The following is a 24,825-nucleotide window of genomic DNA, read 5'->3' as shown; positions in this document are numbered from 1 at the left end:
CATAAACTGCAACCTGAATGTCTTTTGCAATGCAGTCGGCATGGGATTGATCCTGCCCTCAGCTCCAGGTTTGGAAGTGGCTGCCTTAAGCCAGTCTGTAAGTCTGATCACATCAATCACAGAGATTAATTCAAAAGAAAGAGTGGCACATGACCCAAGTCAGTCCAACCAGGGCCAGGAGAACTCACTTCTGGGGTTTTGCTTGAGGTGTCAGGAGGCAGACTCTTTTCCCAGTAGAAGTGCTGGGAAGCATGTGGGTAGGAGCTGCTTGTCCCCATTCTGGGAACTTTGAGAATTTAGCCCTCATGGAGGAAGCAGGAGCAAGAACTAGAGAGATAAACCTAGGCCCAGTCACAGAGACTGAACCCTGGATAAAGTCTAACTCATCACCTGCAACATTCAGTGTTGTGAACCTCCACATTTCCATTTTTACTTAAGGAACTTGGAATCCATTTTCTGTCACATACAACCCAAAGCATCCTAACTGACACACCTGTGAAATCAGAGTACTTTCTTAGATAACCTATAAAATCATCTTAGAAGATCTATAATCTTTAAAATTCTTTTAAGTTAAATAGACTGATTAAATGACACAATCATATCTGGAAAATGCTGTGCACACAAATTGGATAGAGACCATATCTTCTGTTAACTTGTAAACTAATGCAGAAATTTTCTATTGGCTACTCTTTGGCAAATATTCTGAGAATTGCTTTTAATTGGCACAAGAATCAAAAGATGTTGCAATGGTGCGTGATCTACTATCATAAGTCATGAAGCACTAAGGACAACCTAATTACTGATTCCTATATCAATCTTGGCCAAATGGAGAGTTTCATCTAGGTAAAGGGTTACTTGATTTGGGTAAGGTGAGAAAAGAAGGAACTTTAGCAGAGATTAGTCCACTGAATTGGATGTGAAAATAGACATTAACATATTAAAGATGGTCATTGTATTGTTAGGAAAAGAGTTATTGGACAATATATCAAAGAGTTCTTCCAGAAAACTTAAGATTATTTTTCCAATTCTGACGTATCATTTCAGCTCCATTCAACCAAATTTATTGACATCTAAGACATTTCACATTTAGAAATTATTTCACTATATTCTGGGTCTTCAAATTGTATTCTACATAATACAGGTTTAACATAATGTTATCGGGACATGCAGATAGTCCTCAACTTAAAAGTTTCAACTTACAACTTTTCAACTTTTCAATGGTGAGAAAGCATACCTCAAGTAACTATACAACCATTCTGTTTTCAGTACAGTGTCCAATAAACTACATGAGATATTCAACACTTTATTATAAAACAGGCTTTGTGTTAGATGAGTTTGCCCAACTATAGGCTAACGTAAGTGTTCTGTGCACGTTTAAGTAAGCCAAGCAATAATGTTCCATAGGTTAAATGTATTAAATGCATTCTCAATTTATGATATTTTCATTTTACAATGGGTTTATCAAAATATAACCTTATCATAAGTCAAGGAGCACCTGTAATTAAAAACATTAAAAATAACATTTGTGTTACCATATTGCTGTCTAAATTAATGTATTAGTATCCGTTATGATATATTCTAGCCAAAGCTTTTGAATTCATTAGAATTACAAGCAGATTGAGACTCATCATTACAAAAGAATCTGCCCAATCACATGAAGAGACAAAGCCAGTTATACAGCTAGATCTTACAAAACTTACATTTTTCACCTCTGTAAATCATAATTTCAGTGTTTGCAGCATTGTGAGTGCAGACACCACAGGCAGTAATAACTGGCTTAAATGCCTTCACAGTACAGCTGTTTGCAACAATACCTCCATTGATAACTCTCAAAAAATGAAATGACAGCTACAAGTGCCTTGAAAGAATATATGGTCCTCTTTACATTGTCCTACAGGTTAACTCCCAGGGTGCTCTCAATTCTACACAACAGTAACTGTAAATGAAAGCATTATGCCCAAAGTTATTACACAAGGCCGTGGGTAACTACGAGCACCTCAGTGGTTCTCAGCAGGGAATTTATGTTTGAATTGCAGTATGAAATCACTCTTTCTCTTCTGGGGAATTTGTTCATATTAGCATAAAAACTTCAGAATGTCTATCGGTCGTTGGTAATACTAAAGAAAAAACAAGAAAAAGTGAAAGAGCAAGAGAAAGAACTTAGCAGAATTATGGTCAGGACTCACAAGAAGTTCTGCAATAGAGTCTGCATTAGTTGAGATCCTTATTGCTTGGACATGTTAAAAACTCAACTCAAACTGGCTTAAGGAAAGGGGGACTATAGTGACTATGCAATTGGGAAGTCCAGAGCTGAATATATCTTTAAACATGGACAGACCCAGAGGTAAACAATATACACAGAGCTCTGCCTCTTTTCTTCTCCACCTTTCAGCTATGCTTATTTCTGCTTGCTAAACTATAGGCAAGCTCTTTCTGTGTGTTTGTGTCAGATAGAATGACCTCAATCAGCTCCAGGTGCACATTTGTCTGGCCTAGCAGCCACCGTGGATTTAGACTTCCCCCACCCATTAGAAGCCCTATGACAATCTCTCAGGGAAGACAACAATTTATCTTTCTGGGGTCATATGCACATTCCTGAATCAACACTTGGCACTCCAGCAGCTAGGCTTGGCCACATACTCACTGATGAAGTGAGGACAGGTCATTGTGACTGACATCACCATCTGGACCACTAGGAATGGGGCAGGAGTAGAAGGAACAGGATGGGAAATGATGCTGAACAAACAAAAACCATAGCTTCCCCCAATCACTGCAGACTGCCTTCTAGACTCCTGATGAAACTACATGCCCTAAAGAAAAGATTTCCACAATGTGGGGAGGATCAACCCAATAAAAGGGATGGAACTTATGGATTCTTTGTAAGTTTTCATTTATTAAAACCTTTAAACCAATCAGTCAGCACTGAAAGATCATTTACACCTGAACCAATGCATGAGTGGTCATTTGAATATTGTTTTGTCTATGTGATGGGTTCCTTTCAACATTTTCTGAGAAATCTAAAATCATGCGTGTAATGTGAAGTCATGAATTTGGAGAATATAATGCTGAAATAGAAAATAAATTAGGCAAATCTTGATGCTTTACACCCAAAGCTTTGTGGGAAAAGTGATTTAAATTAAATTTTATAATGTGGAAAATAAACTACCACCCAATGAAATTTTATAACTTGCATGAAAATTCGAACTGAGGGATTTCACATTACTTTACTTCATCAATTTAAAAATTGTCTTGCCATTTAATAGTGAAACTAACAGACCAAGGCTTTTTAGTATCAATAGTCACCTCCATTGCCCCTTTAAAAAATGTAAACACTTAGGTTCCAAACTCAATGTCATTCCTACCCTTAAAAGTGAGTAATTATTCTCCTTTCATTGTCTAAAGTTTCTTTGGATAGACCAATATTTCTTTATGTGTTTTCCACATTCACGTAAAAAAGGCCAGTGAGGAACAAGTGTGAGAACATTATTGGGACTAATTCAATTCCAACTGACTGAAATGAGAAAGGAAATGAAAAGAGCTTCAAGCTCTTTCTCAAAATGTTAACAAAATTACAGATTTAGATGTATTCACTTGTTTGAATATTCACACTAGATTCTAGTGCTTGGGAACAGAGCTCTTCTAGCTGACAAAACAGGGTTTCTTATTTGTGAGGGGAAAAAAATTCTGAACCTAAAAACAGTCATTTCCTGCTTACAAAGCACACATTGGAATCTATAGCCTTTATGTCATTGGGGAAAACTTGTCTAGGAGGGGGGAACATGGTTAGAAACAAGAAAACAACTATAGAAATCATTAAAAACAAAGATGCAACTATGCCTTTACAGTTGCTATTATCACATATGCTATATGAAAGAGAAAACAATAGGTGGGTTAAAAATTAACACAGAGAGTATTAATTTAGTTAGTTCACTGAACCCAAAAGTTTCAGAATTAGGCAAGAGTTTTTGCTAAACTCACAATGTGGCCAGAATCACCAATTTGTTTTGAAAGGCATTTCTTCAGCATGGGTCCCAACCAATAAGGGATGGTCGATTTCTGTCTTTCCAATTCACTTCATGAAGTCCTCATATTACTTTTTATTATTTCTGAGAAATGACAGAAAATGCCTTCTAAGAATGTTAGTTCTCTTTTCACTATACAGGATAAGAGAACTCACACAATTGCTTTCAACCCTTTGTTTCTTTACTAAAATCCAGCTGAAATTGCAAGGCAGTCATTTCTCTTTTGACTAAAGTTTATTCCCCCAGCCTCCCAGAAATCCTTTCTTGGTAATTGGTCTTACCAATTCACTAAACTTTTCTTATTTCATAATATAAAAGTTTTTCTTCCTCTCAACTCTCCCAGGTTTAAAACTTTAAATAACCATGTTTTTAGTGCTGTTCTCGGAATATGATTCATGTAGCACAGCCTTACAAATAGGTTTTTTATTAATATTTCCACACATTTTGATTTAAGTTGAAAGAAAAATCTAGGATTCCATGTGCCGTATAATCTGTTCACTATTTTAGAAAACATGTCTTCTAGACAAGTTTCATTGAAAACTCTTAAGACTTTTTGATGTATTTAATGTGTTAATCTCTTTAATTTTAGTAGTTCCATGTAACCGAGTAAGTATTCTTTCACTCTACAAGCTCATTTACTAGCAAATCAAACTAAAATATAACTAGAACAGGATACTAAATGTATAATGGTTAATCATTACAGAAGGTATCCTCTAACTGCAAAACATTTTGATCTTTGATTTCAACTTATCTAGAGACATGTTTTTACGGTGGTTGGACTGTGCCATAAAAAGGGTGTGAAAGATGCTGACTCAGTTTTACTACATTATAGTAGACTCATTCCACCTATGTCATTTAGAGGCCAGCTCTGTGCTGCCTAAGTGAAGAATTACCTTCTGTGCCTGGGTTATAAAAGATTCCAATCTGTCTGGGCATGCCTAAGAAAGCTGAAGGCATGAGAATTTGGAAGCGTCTTGGAAAAGCTACCTAGCTTTGTGACCCATCTTACATGTATAAAACACAAAGTGAAAAGAGTAATTTGTCTTCCAGGATCTTCTTCATTCTCAAATACCACCCTGCTTTGACAATCTCAAAGGGTGTTGGTTATGAAGCCTGGTGAAGCAGCTGCTTGGCTCTATTGTGCCATCCAGGCAATAGCAGAGACTACAGTGTATGCTGGAATGGCTGCTGAGAAATATCCCAGTCTGACCTCAGTGCCAAAACTTGTTGCATCCCTCCAAAGCAACTGAGAGTCATTTTTCTCCTGGCCCTTGCGACTATGCAATTGACTAGATATCTCTCTTCTCATTGACTGCTGGAAAGCCTAGAGTCAACTTTTGTTTCTGGCACTATTATAGACCAGATATTCTGGAATAATCTGCCAACAAAAATGACTAAAATTTTAAATTAAGAAAAGAATTGCATTGCTGAGCTGGCAAAAAATATATATATAAAACCCACAGAGATCAAAAATGAAGTGAAAGCAGAAACTCAAAAGTTAAGCATGTGCCAATGCCGGCTTTCTGTCTAGGACTTGTGCTGAGCCCTGAAGACATTGAGTTTCCACCATAACAACTGCAGCAGGTGTGAAGGACAAGAGATAAATATGTGCCCAAGGTGGGAAAGTAAATAGAAGGATACTCTACATGCTGCTGGGACATCAAAGATCTACATACTCTCAGCCTTAGGACAAATGAAAAATATGCCCACTTCACAGAAGTAGACAGCACAAAAATTTGCCTCTTTCAACCTCAGAGAAATGCAGAAGAGATCTTCAGAGCAGACACCATTGAAGTTCAAATTCACCTACCTATGTAATTCGGAAACCTTAAAGCAGAGAATTTTATTTTAAACAATCTAGCTGAAGAGTTTGTGTGCATAAGATGACTGAAAAAAGCAAATGCAAACTCTCTTCAGAGGAACATTACTTCAATCTAGATGCTAATGAATTTTCATAGTTAAAAAGAATATCATCCCCCACTAAAAAAGGTCACAAAACATCAAGGACACACGAAAACATACAGTAGAGTCAACCAAAACAACAGAAAGCAGAAAAGAACCACAAAAACTTCAGATATTGGAATTTTTTGATCCAGAATATAACATAATTATGTTTCTAACCTTAAAGAAATTAAAAAGAAACTTGAAAACTGAGCCAGTAACATGAGAGTATTTAAAAAAAGCACATTTTTAAAAAAATCAAATAGAAGTTTTAGAAATTAAAAATCTCAGTGAACAGATTAAATAAAATAGATACAGTTGAAGAGACAATTGGTAAACTAGAAGATAGATCCAAAGAAACTATCCTGAATTCAGCTAATGAAATAAAAGAAAAAAATATTAAAAAGAGTTTAAGAGACCTGAAGAATAAAGCAGAAAGGCCTACCATATTTTCAACCAGAGTTCCAAAAAGGAGAGTAGCTGAAGAGGCAATGTTAAAGAGATAATGACAGAGCACCTTCTAAATGGTGACCTCCATGGGCAAAGTATATTGCAGCATCTTAGTGCTTGATTCCTTCGGAGAACACCAGGATGATGATCAGATTCATTAAAAGTTATTTGTAATAAAGAAGAGATGGTTCCTCAATTCAGTGGCTGAACTGGTCTCAGAGGACCTCCCAGGAACCCCAGCGGGGCAGCAGGTATGGATGTCATGAGGTAGAAAAGTTTAAGTTAAGTGGCTTCAGAGGTCATACCTATACCATATAGCAGACCCAGAAAAACTCTGGGATAAGTCTGCCCAGACCTCAGAAAGGACATGATGAGAGTGACTGTCACAAATTTTACTGCTAACAGCTTAGAACTCAAATTACAGATACAGTAATCCAAAATCCCTTGATTATACCTCCTTGGAGGAGTCAGGAAAGTAGAAATTAAGAAGATGCTTGACCTCTTCTCTCTCACTTATTTGTCTTCTCTTTGCTATTCTTTATGCCTAAAACTCTCCTTAAAGTTTTCCCTAATAACCACTCATTTCCAAGAGCCCCTTGTATTGCATGCTCATTACAGCATTACTGCCCTACACAGAATCTTAATCTTCTCATAACCTATTTAACTGCCTGTTCCCTCCACTCATAACTTCAAACTTTACATTCCTACAAAATACAGATCTTATATTACTAGTATTTGTATCCTTAGACTCCATTAGGATCTAGTGCAATGCCTTGTATATAGTTCAACATACTTCCTAAATTAAAAAAAAATCATATGCACACATACACACAGACACACACATAATTTCCTGATTTTTATTTTTATTTATGTATTTTTATGAGATGGAGTTTTGCTCTTGTTGCCCAGGCTGAAGTGCAATGGTGCAATCTCAGCTCACTGCAACCTCTACCTCCTGAGTTCAAGCAATTCTCCTGCCTCAGCCTCCCAAGTAGCTGGGATTACAGGCACCCACCACCATGCCTGGCTAAATTTTTGTATTTTTAGAAGAGATGGAGTTTCACCATGTTGGCCAGGCTGGTCTCGAACTCCTGACCTCAGGTGATCCACCCACCTCGACCTCCCAAAATGCTGGGATTAGAGATGTGAGCCACTGTGCTGGCCTAATGTCTTTTAAATCTCTCTTTCACACACACAGATATATTCCTAGGCATCATACCCTAATGGGTCAAAAAGTTTAGACTTAGATCTTCGCCATAAGTGAAATGCAATGAGAATTACATTGCTGAAAGTAAAAGTCAGAAAGGCTAAAGAATAGCACAAAAGACTGCAGCTAAAAGAATTAAATAAATTTTAACATTTCTTATACTTGTATTCTCATTTTGATTTCAATGATTTTACTAATAACTAGTTTTGCCTCCAAAATTATTTAACAGTGATTAGTATCCCTTATTTTCCAGGCTGCACAAATTTTATAAAACTTTTTCTTTTCAAATTTTTCTCCCCCAGGCCTCCACAGCTGGATGTGTTCTGCCTGCATGGAATCACATTAGTGCTTCCATCATCTGGTGCTATCATTCAACCCAAATATTTTTCATTCAAAATTAACCCTGCACCAGATTCCTCATTAATTATAGCAGGACGTTTTGGAAAAGCTGATGCTGTTCTGGTATGAGATTTGGACTCCAAGAATAGAATTAGAAAAAATATATATAAAGATTATTATTCCCTGCAACATTAAGCCATAAATCATTCCCCAAGAAAGTTAAAGAATATAATTAAGTAAAGTACATATTTATTATTTATTTTAGTAAGTTTTCATTTTGATATAATTTCAAACTTACCAAAAGCTGCAAAACTATTATGAAGTCTACTGTACACTTTACACAGGCTTACTATTGCTGCCATTTGCTCCATCTTCATGAATCAATATCTCTCTCCCACTCCCCTCTCTCTCTCTCATTTGATAGATAGATGATAGATAGGTAGATAGATAGATGATATAGATTAGATAGATAGATAGATAGATAGATAGATAGATAGATAGATAGATAGATGATAGATGATAGATGTTCTGAATCATATGAGATGAAGTTACAAGCATCATGCCCGTTTACCCTTAAATTACTTCAGGACATATTTTCTAAGAACAAGGACATTCTCTTCTGTAACCACAGTACAATTATTAATATCAGAAAATTTAACATGGACACTATCTTATTAATATTGACATTGATCTTATCTATCATACATATTTGAATTTTTCCAATTGTCCCAATAATATCCTTTAATAGCTTTTTCCTCCAAGTCCAGGATCCGAGCCAGGTTCACACATTGCATGCGAGTCAGGTCAGGCCTCTTCAGTCTTCCTTCATCGGGAATGGTTAGGTGGCCTTTCTTGGTGCTTCACCCTGTTATTTTATTTTATTTTTTTTATTATACTTTAAGTTTTAGGGTACATGTGCACATTGTGCAGGTTAGTTACATATGTATACATGTGCCATGCTGGTGCGCTGCACCCACTAACTCATCATCTAGCATTAGGTATATCTCCCAATGCTATCCCTCCCCCCTCCCCCCACCCCACAACTGTCCCCAGAGTGTGATGTTCCCCTTCCTGTGTCCATGTGATCTCATTGTTCAATTCCCACCTATGAGTGAGAATATGCGGTGTTTGGGTTTTTGTTCTTGCAATAGTTTACTGAGAATGATGATTTCCAATTTCATCCATGTCCCAAAAAGGACATGAACTCATCATTTTTTATGGCTGCATAGTATTCCATGGTGTATATGTGCCACATTTTCTTAATCCAGTCTGTCATTGTTGGACATTGGGGTTGGTTCCAAGTCTTTGCTATTGTGAATAATGCTGCTGTTATTTTTTAAGAGTAAAGGCCAGGTATTTTGTAGAATGTCCCTCAGATTGGGTCTGTCTGAAGTTCCTTCCTAATTAGATTCAGAATATGCACTCTTCTGGCAGAAATGCCACTGAAGGATGGGCATCTGACCAGGAAGCCCCTGAGGGCAGGCTGGCCCATTAACAATTGGTGATGTTAACTTTGAAAAGTGTGTATATAACCATATCAGTACATCTAGAGGTGAGGAATACCAACAGGTAGATTGTTATGAAAGCACACAAAATGTGAGCCAAGTATGAGAGATCTGTGGTATTCAGAGAGACAGCATATACTCACACCAGCTCCTTTCAGCAAATAGGCAAGAAGATATGTGAAGTCTTAGAATTAGCATCAGGGAGAAATTGTTATGGAGAAATTTGGGGCATGGGGACATTTGCACATTAAGGAAAAACAAGTTGCTAACAGTTTCAGGGAGTGGATAATAAATTGCGGGCCATTTAAAAAAATAAGACAAATTTCATTTCCCCTAGGTTCTCTTCCCAGGACATCGCTGGTAATTATGTTTATAAATCATAACTGGTTCCTGACAATGGAAATTTTGATCTGCTTCTGGCAAAAAAAAAAAAGTAATTTCTTTTTAAGTTCCCTTTGGCTGAATAGCTTTTAATTTTAGAAGGGTTGTAGGAATATATTCTTATGACACAGCTTTTAGCAGCAAAATTAAAACATATGCAGGTCAACTTAAACAATAAGTAGATTTATATACATGCATGTAATAGCATATGTATACGTATTTCCAATGTATACACATATACAAAATGGAAAATTTGTTCCTTTCCATTAGTAAAAGTCACAACCCACAGAGCATTCACTCATCTAATGTCACCTTTGTTTCTGACCCTTCCCCATTCAGAGTTTCCACGTGTAATGGGCAACATTTTGGTTTAAGAATGAGACTCTGAAATCTTCCGTGGTAATTTTATCCCATCCCTGCAATTGGATACAGTACAATGCTATTTAGAGGAAAGTAGAAGGGAAGTTCAGTGCATTACAATGTGCAAACTATAATTTCAGTCCCAATTTTCAGAAATTGTTCCGTTAGAAAAAATAACTTCACTGGAAGATTCAGCCCTGCACTATTTTTACACAACTCTCTAGGCATGTAAACTTAAAAGGCCTGAATTGCACAAAGAAATGATTTTCTGTTTGTTTTGTTAAGAACTCAGTTCCCTTAGCACTTAAGTGGAGAATGAAGAGATTGTCCTTTTTTTTTTTGAGATGACACTGTGATATCCAGAAGTGAGACAGGAAGTTATAGCATTTGCCATTCGTCCAGGACTTAATGAGGCTAACTCATGTGCAAGTCACCATTTTAGACTATGAGATCGAATTTTAAGAAGACATCCCATCACTTGAGCTATTTAATATGTCCTAGGGATTGTAAAATACAATAAAAACAAATACTTTTTGGATAATATTGCCACACAATATTATAATTCACAAATAACTATGTGGAGGAAGTCACCTAAGAAAGACAATGTTCAGGCTGGGCGTGGTGGGCCACATCTGCAATCCCAGCACTTTGGGACCCAAAAGCAGGAGGATCATCTGAGGCCAGGAGTTTGAGACAAGCCTGAGCAACAGAGCAAGACCCCATCTCCATAAACATTTTAAAAATTAGCCGAGCATGGTGGTGCACGCCGGTAGTCCCAGCTACTTGGGAGGTCAAGGCAGTAAGTTCACTTGAATCCAGGAGGTCGAGCTTGCAGTGAGCTATGATCCCACCACTATACTCCAGCCTAGGCAGCAGAGTGACATCCTGTCTCTAAAAGGAAAAAAAAAATGTACAAAAGACATGGTGGGGAGGTAGGGGGGTGGGGATGTTGTCAAATGAGCTTTTGGTGTGTCTTGAGTTGAGAGTCTTCCTAAACTTTTAATCCCCAGGGAAAGGAATTTTAAAAACATAGTTCTTTCTTAGACATCACTGAACAACCTGCCTTTTAAGGTCTGCCATGAGGTATAACACATGAAATTGTTCAAAGGTAAGGAAATAGAGTGTGACAGGTGAGAAAAACATCTAACACATTCCTGCTCTTTTCTAACAGGTTTTCCTTGTGTTAACTCCCTTCTTCCCCCTTTGCTGTGGTGTCTACACAATCAGGCACTTTCTCTTCCAAACGCTGAGCCCTCGTAAGTGCTCCCTGACGGAGGACTTAACAGAGAAGCAGTTGAAAGTAGACTTGGCTTCTGGCTCCTAAGATGATAAGAAAACTTTGCCATTTCCCCTTCATGTCCACTAGCTTTATCAGATGGAAGAAATGAGTGAATGACTCACAGTCACTAGCAAATCACAGGCGGAGGAGGCAGGGGCTGCCTTAGAGCCCTGTGGACTTCAGCGTGGCCTTTTGTCTCCCATGCCACAGCCTGTGTGGGACACATGGCAGGGACATCAGGGAGGCGGCCACTCTTGGCCCGCTCATCACCACCATCCACGAGACTCCACAGGTTCCACGAGGGGCATTAAAAATAACCCTGTCTACATGGGAGGCCTTACAAGAGTGGTGACCAGCATGACTCATTTTTATCTCTGTGGAAAAAGGAGGAAGTTGTTTATGTGGAGGGTGCTGCCTGCTGTAACAGGTCAAGGCATAACGAAAGAGCTCCAAATATTTAAAAGAATGAGCAATAGAAAGCAGTTTTCCCATTGCATTTTTACATTTTAACAAAGGAATGTTGAGACTTAAAGCATTCGTTTTTACTTTAAAGCAGTTTCCCAGGCTATAAACTTTGACAGGTTTTCACACAAGTAGCAGACACTAATTTGAAATAAAACTAAACTCCATGCTGCTTGAAGTGAGCTGAAATAGATAATTCCACATAGTTTAAGAATTAAAATGTGTTATTCTTGGGGTCATTGCATTCTTGCAAGGTGGAAATTATTACATAATATTTCTCTGTGACAGCATCCTCTTTGGGGTCATGAAAATAACATTTACCTTAAATGATCCATGCCAACATCGCTATACAATCAATAGCAACACTGTGTGGTTTTGAATCAGATGTACTTCTGATAACTGCCGTATAAAATGCATGAGCCTCACTTTTCCAACCCAAAATGAAAGTCGACATAGAAAAACAGCAAAAGATGTCAACAGACTGAACTCACACAGAGGGGAAAAAAGGAAAAAAAACTTAGACAATGAAGGGTTGGCTTTGAAGTGGTCCATTCTTTATTAAGCTAAGGGACAGCCTGAATCCCTAGCATATTTTACTTAATCCAGGTTCTTAAAAAGTTTTGGATTCGATTCAGATATGGTGAGCTCCTAAGCTGAACATTTCCACAGCTGACATGACTTCCTGGCTGGTGAGCTCAGCATTAGAAATGTCTGCAGGATACAGTCCACAGTGGCACAGCACAGAAAACCGGCGCTCCTCCCTCCTCTTCCCAGGCTCCTGAGTGATACAATCAAGAGGGAACTGGGATATGTAAGAAAGAAACAGAATCAACCTCCCATTGTGAATTTAGCCTCTAAGTCAGATTTTGAGCAAAAGTAAAGCAACAAAAACAAAAGTGCCAAGGAAGAATCCAGCCCTTTGTGCAGTTTCTCTTTCAGTAACCCCTTCCCAGCAGGCTTGGTTATCACAATGAGAAGTTAAAGACAACAAAATTAGCTATCTTTGAAGGCTACGTATGTTATGATATATGAGCCAACTGAAAGCTAATCAACAGTTAAAAACGATTAGGCTGTGGCCAGGCACAGTGGCTCACGCCTGTAATCTCAACACTTTGGGAAGCTGAGACGAGAGGAAGGATTACTTGAGGCCAGGAGTTTGAGCCCGCAGTGAGCTAGGAGCACTCCATCCTGGGTCACAAAGCGAGACCCTGTCTCTAAAATAATAATAATAATTAAGTAAATTGTATGCATCAATACGTAAAAAATAACCAAAAAATAACCAAGACATTGAAACATTAAGTGAAAAAAAGCCCATTTCCAATTACAGAGGATAAAAAGTCCATTTGTGTACAAAAAAAAAAAAAAAAAAAAAAAAAAAAAAAATTGAAAAACTACACATACATATTTTAAAGTTTCTGGTCTTCCAGAAACCATCGTAGTCACTTTGGGCCAGGGGTCTGCAGTAGAGGCACTATGATCACTCTGGTCCGGATAATGCTTTGCTGTGGGAGATTGTCCTGTGCGTGGTGGGCTATTTTGCAGCAACCCTGGGCCATTCACTAGATGCAGTAGCGGCGGTTCCCCACAGATGACCAGATATCTCCAGACATTGCCAAACATCCCCCAGGAGGCAAAATCCTCCCCAGTTGAGAACTGCTGCTCTGGGGAATGAGGCTGGAAGAGGAATTTTACTTTTCATCTCTCTTCCTCTGTCTCATTCGATTTATTCTCGTTTCTTTGTTTGATTTTACCATGAACATGTACTACTTCTATAAGGAAAAAAATTCTTTTTTTGAAAAAAGTTGGAGGGGGGAGTTTACAGATCCACCTCCGAACTCATATATAACTTGGACAAAATGAACTGATCACCATAAAAATACTCCATAAAGCTGTGTTACCATTTTGATTTATTTAGTAGTTTCACGTGGTACATTTACTCCACAGACCCTAAGGCTCTGTAAAACACACATTTCATGCAAAAATCACAAGCATTCTTATACACCAATAACAGACAAACAGAGAGCCAAATCATGAGTGAACTCCCATTCACAATTGCTTCAAAGAGAATAAAATACCTAGGAATCCAACTTACAAGGGACGTGAAGGACCTCTTCAAGTAGAACTACAAACCACTGCTCAATAAAATAAAAGAGGATACAAACAAATGGAAGAACATTCCATGCTCATGGGTAAGAAGAATCAATATCATGAAAATGGCCATACTGCCCAAGGTAATTTATAGATTCAATGCCATCCCCATCAAGCTACCAATGACTTTCTTCACAGAATTGGAAAATACTACTTTAAAGTTCATATGGAACCAAAAAACAGCCCGCATTGCCAAGTCAATCCTAAGCCAAAAGAACAAAGCTGGAGGCATCATGCTACCTGACTTCAAACTATACTACAAGGCTACAGTAACCAAAACAGCATGGTACTGGTACCAAAACAGAGATATAGACCAATGGAACAGAACAGAGCCCTCAGAAATAATGCCACATATCTACAACCATCTGATCTTTGACAAACCTGACAAAATAAGCAATGGGGAAAGAATTCCCTATTTAATAAATGGTGCTGGGAAAACTGGCTAGCCATATGTAGAAAGCTGAAACTGGATCCCTTCCTTACACCTTATACAAAAATTAATTCAAGATGGATTAAAGACTTACATGTTAGACCTAAAACCATAAAAACCCTAGAAGAAAACCTAGGCAATACCATTCAGGACATAGGCATGGACAAGGACTTCATGTCTAAAACACCAAAAGCAATGGCAACAAAAGCCAAAATTGACAAATGGGATCTAATTAAACCAAAGAGCTTCTGCACAGCAAAAGAAACTACCATCAGAGTGAACAAGCAAACTACAGAATGGGAGAAAATTTTTGCAATCTACTCATCTGACAAAGGGCTAATATCCAGAATCTACAATGAACTCAAACAAATTTACAAGAAAAAAACAAACAACCCCATCAACAAGTGGGTGAAGGATATGAACAGACACTTCTCAAAAGAAGACATTTATGCAGCCAAAGGACACATGAAAAAATGCTCATCATCACTGGCCATCAGAGAAATTCAAATCAAAACCACAATGAGATACCATCTCACACCAGTTAGAATGGCGATCATTAAAAAGTCAGGAAATAACAGGTGGTGGAGAGGATGTGGAGAAATAGGAACACTTTTACACTGTTGGTGGGACTGTAAACTAGTTCAACCATTGTGGAAGTCAGGTGGCGATTCCTCAGGGATCTAGAACTAGAAATACCATTTGACCCAGCCATCCCATTACTGGGTATATACCCAAAGGATTATAAATCATGCTGCTATAAAGACACATGCACACGTATGTTTATTGTGGCACTATTCACAATAGCAAAGACTTGGAACCAACCCAAATGTCCAACAATGATAGACTGGATTAAGAAAATGTGGCACATATACACCATGGAATACTATGCAGCCATAAAAATGATGAGTTCATGTCCTTTGTAGGGACATGGATGAAGCTGGAAACCATCATTCTCAGCAAACTATCACAAGAACAAAGAACCAAACACCGCATGTTCTCACTCATAGGTGGGAATTGAACAATGAGAACACATGGACACAGGAAGGGGAACATCACACACCGGGGCCTGTTGTGGGGTGGGGGAGGGGGGAGGGATAGCATTAGGAGATATACCTAATGTTAAATGACGAGTTAATGGGTGCAGCACACAACATGGCACATGTATACATATGTAACAAACCTGCACGTTGTGCACATGTACCCTAGAACTTAAAGTATATAAAAAAAAAGAAAAATTTCAGAAAACACATTTCTAAAATTTTTATCGCCAAAGAATGACTGCAGCAAAACCGGTGGGGAAAGGGACAGCCAAATCAGGCTATTTAATGCATGCGACAAGCATTCACTTCCGGGGTGAAGAATTCCTTTCCGGCCTACAGACCCCGCCCTCACAAAACTGCGGGCAAGTGAAGCGTGCTTCAGCCTCTTCCTCCTGCGCCTGTCAGTTCACTCTCACTCGCTCATTCACTGGAGCATGAGCATGCCGAGGACCGTGCCAGATCCCGGGTTCCTCGGGGCAGTGAGGGGACGGATTAATCTATGCCTCCGTCCTTACCTGTGACCTGTGCACTTGAACATCCTATTCCAAGACAGAAAAGTACTCACGGGGTAGCTCCAGGGACCAGCAGCTCCAGCAGGGACCCCCAGGGAACAGGGCTGCCTTCCAACTGGGACCCCAAAGGCTGCTGGTGAGCCCAGGGCAAGGCCGCTGCACCTGCGCCAGGGACGCTTGAAATCCACCGAAAGGGGACAGCCACGTGCTTCCCCTCAGGGATGGAGAGCCTGAGTTGGGTGTGGACCTCAACACTTCCTGAAAGTGAAAACTGAAAGTGTTTGGACAAACTGAGGAGAAAGTGAGCAACACACCGAAAAGAACGGTGATGGGGAGGGGAGAAAGAAGGGAGGAGAGAAGGAGTGGGGGGAGGAAGGGAGAAGAGGGAGGGAAGAGAAGGGGAGGGAGGAGGAGGGGGAGAAGGAGAGGGAGGGAGAGGAGCGGGAGGGGGAAGAAGGGGGAAAGAAGAGGAGGGAGAGGGAGGAGAAGGAGGGGAAGGAGGGGAGGGAGAAGGACGACGAGAGAAGGAGAGGGAGTGGTGGGGGGAAGGAGGCAGGAGGAAGGCGAGGGGGTGGGAGATGGAAAGTGGAGAGGACTGGGGAGGGGAGAAGGAGGCAGAGTGGGAGGGGAGAACTTTCAATAAAGTTGCACAAGCTAATTGAAGGAGGAGAAGGAGGGGGAGGGAGGAGGATGGGGAGGGAGATGGAGCGGGGTCGAGAGACAGCAGTAGGAGAGAGAGCAGTCCAGAAGGAAGGGTCCTGGGGAAATGGGCGTCACAATGTCTCCTGGCAGGAGGGTGGTGGGTAAGGAATTTCGACAGTGGACTTGGATAGATTGGGAAGGGCCTCCAGGTAAAGGGTGTTTTCTTATATCCCGGAACAAGTGGTGAGTTGTAAGGACAGGGTTGATAAACTCCCACTCAGGAAAGTTAGAGACATGAAGAAGTAGGTTCCACTGTTTTAAAAAAAAAAAGTCGTATATGTCTTATTCAAGTCACCGTATTTTAATTTCATAGTCATCCATTATTCCATCTCTGCTTTCCTCAGCCTTCAGCCAAGCGGTGACTCTCCCTCTCCCAGTTCCGTGGGTGGCTGGGGTCATGGGGGTGTTCTGTGGCTTCCCTCCCTCTCTCCCACCCCTCTCTTTTTGAGAGTGTGGCCCTCTTTACCCCACTCCGTAAAAGACACTGTCATACATGAACGCCGTCTGTGTGTGGCCCTGGAGCCCCTCCAGCCAGATCCTAACAGCCGCAGCCAGAAAAGGCAAAACATGGATTATAAACTTCAGTGTTAATGTTAGGACTAGCAGTGGCCATGGTGCTTACGCTATTTCTTCTGAAACAGGAACAGAAAGAATAAATGTTCTGGGTTTTTATGAAATGAGTCATCATTGGCAAAAAATTTCTGTTCATTGTATTGCAAGTCATTTGTATTAACTTCTGAAAATATCTGTTTTCTTAATACATGAAAAAGCATAAAATCAAGAATTTGCCATTTAAAAAATAGACAATACTTTCCGCCCCCCCTTTAAATCCTATTTATGGCAACATTTAAATGACTTACCACAAATTGAAGTGTTAAGAATTATGAAAGAGCCAACTGGAGGCTCCCTTATATCACTGCTCCTATTCTGAAAGAAATGGAGCTCTTTCAGCCATTTTCAGTATTTCCAAGAGTTAAACAGAAATCATTAGTTCACTTTCAATAAAGTTGCACAAGCTAATTGAAACGTCAAGCATTGATTCTGCCTGGGATTGTATTAGTGTAATGTGGCAACACCGCTTATCTCTTGCAGATCAAGATTTCTGTTAGAGAGAAAAGAGAAGAGAAGGGAAAAAGGAAGAAGAGAGGGAGAGAAAGAGAAAAGGAGCAAGATTTAGCTCTAGACTTGAGCCAATCTGTTACATTAAGCAATTTTAATCTCAGTAGGTCTCAGTTTTCTCATCTGTAATTTGGGCACAATCCTGACTTCATGGTGCTCCGGGGAGCTTTGGGAGTAATCCATGTTAGCAGTCATAGCGTGGAATCACCAACATTTTTTGAGTGCCTACTATGTCCTAGGCCCTGTTCTAGGTGCTTTTCATGGATTCATTAAAAAATCATGAATTTGGCACAAGTATTATCCTTCTCTTAGAATGAGGAAATTGAGATACAGAGCAGTTTGTAAAAACTTGTGTATAAGGCCACACAGCTAATGAACTGGGGTTCTAACCAAGGCAATCCGGTTAAGAGCCCATGCTCTTTGCTGCAAATCCATGTCCTTAACCACATTGCACTGTTACCTTAATAGGAGAAATATGAAGCTATTGTGTGATCAATTCTGTCAGTACTATTATTCCATGTCACTTTTATTAAAAATGAGAAAAAGAAATTGCAATCAAATAAATATATCATGTTTAGTAGACAAAACTTTTCAAATCTCAGGATCTGTGGTGGTAAAATGGTTGGTAGTCATTGCACTGTAATGGGGAATTTGACATTTTATGGTCCATCATTAATTTAGCTACTAGGATGACTCTGATATAAATGCACTTCCTATCATTCATTCGTTTTTTCAATCATTCATTCATTCACCAACTACATGTCAAGCACTGCACTATATGCTGTTATGTGAACAGATCGCTATGCCATCAAGTCAAATACGGTGTTATTCTGAAACCACAATGTACTTGTAATTTATGTTTTAATACTCGTTAAATAACAAAACATAGATTCCTAAGTGTATGCTCTGAAATCACAAATCCTGCATTTGATGTATTTTTCCACTTGGTTTGTGTTACTAATTTTTAATTTACTTACGTGCCATTACACACAAAAATGTATTTTCACAAACACACAAAAGGTCTCATGCTTCCTCTGAGAAGATTTAATGAATTAATGTATTGCAAACGAATTAGTGTAATACAAATAAATAAGAAAAAATTATCCCCAAATAATCCTTACATACAATGGATTTTAAAACAAAAAATATATAAGGCTAGGTCCTAATACACAGTTCTTATAAATCAACTTGGAAATTTTTTTTTAAGTAAAAAATTTATAACTACAACCAATTAGAATGCAATTAGCTGCAGTGGATAGCACATTTCCAATTGTCCAACAGTAAGTTATTTGGTTGACAGGTTAACCATGCTCCTTGTGCTGCCATTTTCTCATTTTCTGCTTCCCTGAATCTCTTCCTTTAGCCTAGTGCCTTTCATGAACGTGTGAAGATAAGAGCCTGCAAGAACAGAGTTTTGACGTGGAACTCGTTGAGACACTTTGGCTCCTCATTAGCAGTTCTTACAGGAAATAGCCCAGTGAGTTACTTGAGGTTTCACATGCCAGAGTGAAGCCTCCTTTCGGTAGTTAGGCTGCCTCTGTATGACATCTTTACAGCTTGAAAATGCACATATACACCATGGAATACTATGCAGCCATAAAAAATGATGAGTTCATGTCCTTTGTAGGGACATGGATGAAATTGGAAATCATCATTCTCAGTAAACTACCACAGGGACAAAAAACCAAACACCGCATGTTCTCACTCATAGGTGGGAATTGAACAATGAGAACACATGGACACAGGAAGGGGAACATCACACTCTGGGGACTGTTGTGGGGTGGGGGGCAGGGGGGAGGTATAGCATTAGGAGATATACCCAATGCTAAATGACGAGTTAATGGGTGCAGCACACCAGCATGGCACATGTATACATATGTAACAAACCTGCACGTTGTGCACATGTACCCTAAAACTTAAAGTATAATAATAATAATAATAAAAGAAAATGAATTCCTACCTCCATACTTAACAGATCATGAACCTGGAGCCCAGGCAAGGTAGGTGAGTTGCTCAAGGTCATTCAGTGAGAGAACACCACGGTCAAGGTGAGAACCTAGGCTTTGCTCTAATGCCCCAACCTGTTCTTTCCCCCTCCTTTATAATATTTATGCAGACACATCTTCCCAGGACATTTTATTTCTTTAGTATTTCATTGTAGTGAGGAATTGAGTGACTTCACATCAATTAGCATTATTAGCAAACAAGAACGCTAATAATTACAATAAAATTCATTTATTTGAACAACAGTTTTGATTGTTTTTTTCCATTGATGGGGTAAACCAGTGTTTATCAATTATTTGCATATAAAATCCTTCCAATTGCTTTAGCAAATAATGGCTGTCTAACACAATGGATAGCAAAAGTTCACTTTTTCCAAGAGCATTTAGTATAGAGCAAATGACTTGAATCTTTTTGGAAGGAGACATAAAATAGGAAAAGAAAGGTAGAAAAGAAAAAAGAGGGAGGAAGAGAAAAAAGAGAGGGAGGAAGAGAAAGAGGAGGTGCTAATTTTATCATAAGGATTCAGTTCTTCAAGGAAATAATATTTGAATTCACTGGAAATGATTTTTATCATAGATTCTTAGTGTTTGTCAGGAAACTTAATAATATGCAACCATAATCTCCATTTACATTTATGTAAAATGTGTTCTTTAATAGATTACAAAGGCAAACTCTCTAAACTGATACACTTATAAACTATTATTTATATGAGATCATCAGCCTCAGAACAAAATTAGTTTCCCAAAGTTTGACCATTAATTTATCTCTGCTTTAGGGAGCATAGTGTAAATAATTCAATATTTTTAAATTGCCTGCAAAATTCTAGGAAGATAAATGATTAAGATAATTTAATGTAATTTATGTTTAGAATTATACAATCAAATATATCCTACATTCATATATTACCTAGGGGTCTGGTGGTAACACTTTTCTAACACATTTTGTTCCATTCATCCTTGGCCTACTTTTATTTGTTCATTTTGAAAGTTTGATCATTCACTTCACTTTGATCTATAATTTCTCTAAATTTTATACATACAAAATCTCTAAACGTCTTCAGTTGCCAGTGTAACAAACATTTCTTCAAACATTGTACCTCTAAGAATTAAAAGCAGCTAATTCTTTTTATGTATGTTAAAAGTATGAATAAAAATTGGAACAAAAGATACGCTTCATTTCTTATACATAATGGTAAATTAACTGTATTTTCAAAAATAAAATTTTTAATATCCAATAAAGAAGCCAAAGAACTTTTAGTGCATTTAAATAAACTTTTTTCTGATAAATATTTTTTGTACAGTTGCTTTTAAAGGTGCACAATTCGGTTTGTTATGCAAATTTTGTTTTTCCTGAGCTATTCAGATACTTTAAAATATGCATATAAGATAGCTAGTCATTTTGAATAAAAAGAAAAATAAATGGAGAAATGATTATAACACTGTGAGTGTTTATGCCTTTTAAAAATAGAATAAATGCCTAAATATTTGAATTTAGTCTCTGTTGACATAATTTCAAAGACTGGTATTTAAGTAGTTTATTAAGTTATATTTCTGGGGACATTCATAGTACAAATTCAGTGATCATTGTTTTTCTTGAGTTCAGCTGTGGCGTACATAAATGGAGCAACTTAAAAAAATAGTTAAAATAAGTTCCAGCTACTCTGCTGAGGGGTTTTCATGCATTACCTGTTTATTTTCACAATTCTGTGGGGTATAGCTATGTTTATTATCCTCATGTTACAGAAGAAGAAACAGGTTTACATAAACAGCTTGCTTCACATGTCAGCTTATAGGTGTCCGAGCCGAGATTTGAAGCAAGTTCTGGCTCTCAGTTCTGTCCACGAGTAACACTTGACTACACAGTATATAAGTTTACTTAAAGAGTCACTTTATAAAATCTATCTAAAAGTCAAAATTCTTCAAACTCTGCATACCCATGCAAGAAAATGGAAAAGATCATTCTCTGGATAATTGAAGAAAATGCTTCTTTCACCTAAGCTGACTAGGTTAGTTGGTAAGAAGTTTGATATTACTACCTGGATTATCCTCTTTGCCACCTCATCTTTGAAACAGATAACTGAATTGGGTAATAAGACTTTGTGAGCATCAGGCTAGGGAAAATTGGTTGATTAGATCAATTCAATGATGTAATTCTATTTTTTTTAATCAACCGAGTTGAATATTTGAAGTTAAATAGTCAAAAATAAAATTTTAATGAGTATTTTTCTTATTCTCATATGCAGCTTTCAACGTTTAAAAAAATTTCTGGATTTGTTTTTGATTTGGTTTCCATACTAATACTGGATGCCTTCTATTGTTTTTATCTTTGCCAATCATAACAATCTCTCTCTCTCTCTCTCTCTCTCTCTTTCTCTCTCTCTCTCTCCCCACCCCTCACACCTGCCCCCCATGCACACACACACCTTCCATCTTTCTTTTGCATGTCTTATGTTTACTTTGTAATCTCTTTTTGTAAATTAGGTGAAATAGCCAATTTTTCATCAAATGCTTAACATATTAGATAACCAACATGCTTTGCCTTAAAATAAAGAATTGGAAGTCAGAGAGATGGAAGGGTGTGAGCAGGAGGAGAGGAAAGCCACACAGTATTACCACAGGAACACAAGCCATGTAACATTAACCTGGGATAGAAAATCAAACAGGAGACTTCCAGAGGAACGCCTAGGATAGAACTTTTAGCTTTTTAATTGCTGTAGCGGTATACTCAGCCTTCAATAAGATCTTCTACACACATATATATTGAAAAGAGTTTGGGCGTAGATGAAAGAAAAGTGCTGAGCTCCATGTTTGGGTCAGCAGGAACCTCAAAACCAAAGGGCACAACAGTGAAACGATCCTGAATGAAGTCATTTAGTGGAGACAGAATGAGGAGTGAATATGAGAATATATAACCAAAGGAATTTTCAGAAATCTTAGAGATGGCCTTGCCCTTTCAGTTTTCTCTGGAAAGGAAGAATTATGTCAATTTTATCTATATTTTAAGGGGCAAAATGTCCCCAGCTAACTTTGGAATTATCATTTCTTTTAAGAATAATTCATCCTAAAATGAATTAATTGCTGAGTTTTTAGGCAAGAGGCAAAAGAAGACACTGAGATTTTTTTGCTTTGAGAAGCAAATATTGTCAGAGTAGTGCTCAAAAGGCCAAAAGAATAGTTCTAAATATGTAAACTCCCTGACAAACAAATTTAACCCCTAATAAGACAAACAGAATACTCTATGGGTATACTATCGCTAGAAAAATGTTTTAGGCTATTTCTTCCAGCTAATATCTTAGAATTGGCAAAGAACAAACCCTGTTTTGACAAATATTTTTCTTTTTATTATTGGCTATTTCAAAGATTGCTTATATGACCTGGTTTATTACCCTGAATTTTTTACGCACATCAGGAAACGTGATGATGACGAGTTTTCTCTCTACTTTCCCTCCAGTCACCTGCTACCTGGACTCCCATTGCACACACACAGACCTATTTATTTATTTGTCATCAGACGCTATCCAGGATATAGAGTGTGCCCAAGAGAAGGAGCTGTCAGTTTCTCCCTATACAAAGTTGGTTGCTACACAAATGACTGGAGTGAACCATGGGCCAAGAGAATGTGAGGGCACAAGAATGGCCAGACAGAATCCTCTCCTTGCACTCCCCAGACCCACTCAGGCTTTCCATTAAAACTTGTCTGCCAAGAACCTTCAGGGTATGAGCTGACCACAGTCTCTTCCACAGACTTAATACAGGAAGAATATGGGAGGAAGAGTGGAAGAAGCTTCCGACCCACTACTCCAACTGATCCGTCCTCCAGGACTCATTCTCAATATCCTCATTCTTGGCTACCAGTTCAGCAGGTCTAAGCTGATGACCTGGTGAAGTAACCCAGACCTTCATCTCTAAGAATCGGAGTATTTAGTTGCCTTACCATTGTTGGGCATTTATAGTTATTGAGGGCATGGAAGTATGGAGACATCTCATTGAATTTCCTGGCTTCCAGACATGTATCTTCCTGCCTTTGTTATGTAGCAGCAACTCTGACTCTCTATGGTAACAAACACAAAACTCCCGTCTTTATCTGATGTTCCACTATCATGAACTATTCAAAGTGACCTGGCAGTGGTCATGGTTTCAAGTTCAGTGGTATTCTTATCATATCATCCAGAAATGCATCTCCACCCTTACCCTAGGAACCAGGACCTCTAATCCAGTAGAGCAATAAGTTGACGAGAATAAGAAGTACTAATTCTGCAAATGAGTCACTGGGAGTGATGGAGCCAATCTTACTTCTATTCCTTGTTTCCTGAACCTGTGTATTCTGTTAGACAAAGTACCATATATTGATCGTTGCTTCAATAAATACAACTTCACCCTGAAGACAGCAACCCAATCCTGTAGAGTGTGTTCTCAAATTGGTACCTTACATAAGTCTTTAATAAGTCATTTCCTGCTCCTTCTATGAGGCCAGGTGCTCCTGGGTTGTGTTTGTACATGATCCAGGGGACCTCAAGGTTACATACCCACTGTTGCATTTCTTTGCAAAAAAACAAAAGCAGATGGGGGTCCTTAGATCTGAAAGCACTGTTGCAAAAACCAATACTGGTAAACCAGGCATTCTGAAATGCCACCCTAAGATGGTGGCTCTGGGAGAGACACTGCAGGCAAACAAGGAAAACCCAAACCCAGAGTTTCCATCATTTCTGGTAAAGAAGAATGTTTATCCCTGCCAGAGTAGAGGGTTCGATGATCACACTTCAAAGTGGCTGGCCTCTCCTCACAGGGTTCGCAGCATTAGCGTCTGTTGCTGGCAGGTTGGGCACTGAGTACTGGCAGCAGCTAGGTCAGCCTGGGGCCATGCATAGTTCCCCTTCCCACCGCAATGGCCACACTACTCATAGTCCCATTGCACAAGAATGGGG

Source organism: Gorilla gorilla, chromosome 3 (genome assembly GCF_029281585.2).
Source record: "Gorilla gorilla gorilla isolate KB3781 chromosome 3, NHGRI_mGorGor1-v2.1_pri, whole genome shotgun sequence".
Lineage (NCBI taxonomy): Eukaryota > Metazoa > Chordata > Mammalia > Primates > Hominidae > Gorilla > Gorilla gorilla.
The sequence above is the reverse complement of the archived record's forward strand: the minus strand, read 5'-3'. Positions refer to the sequence as shown.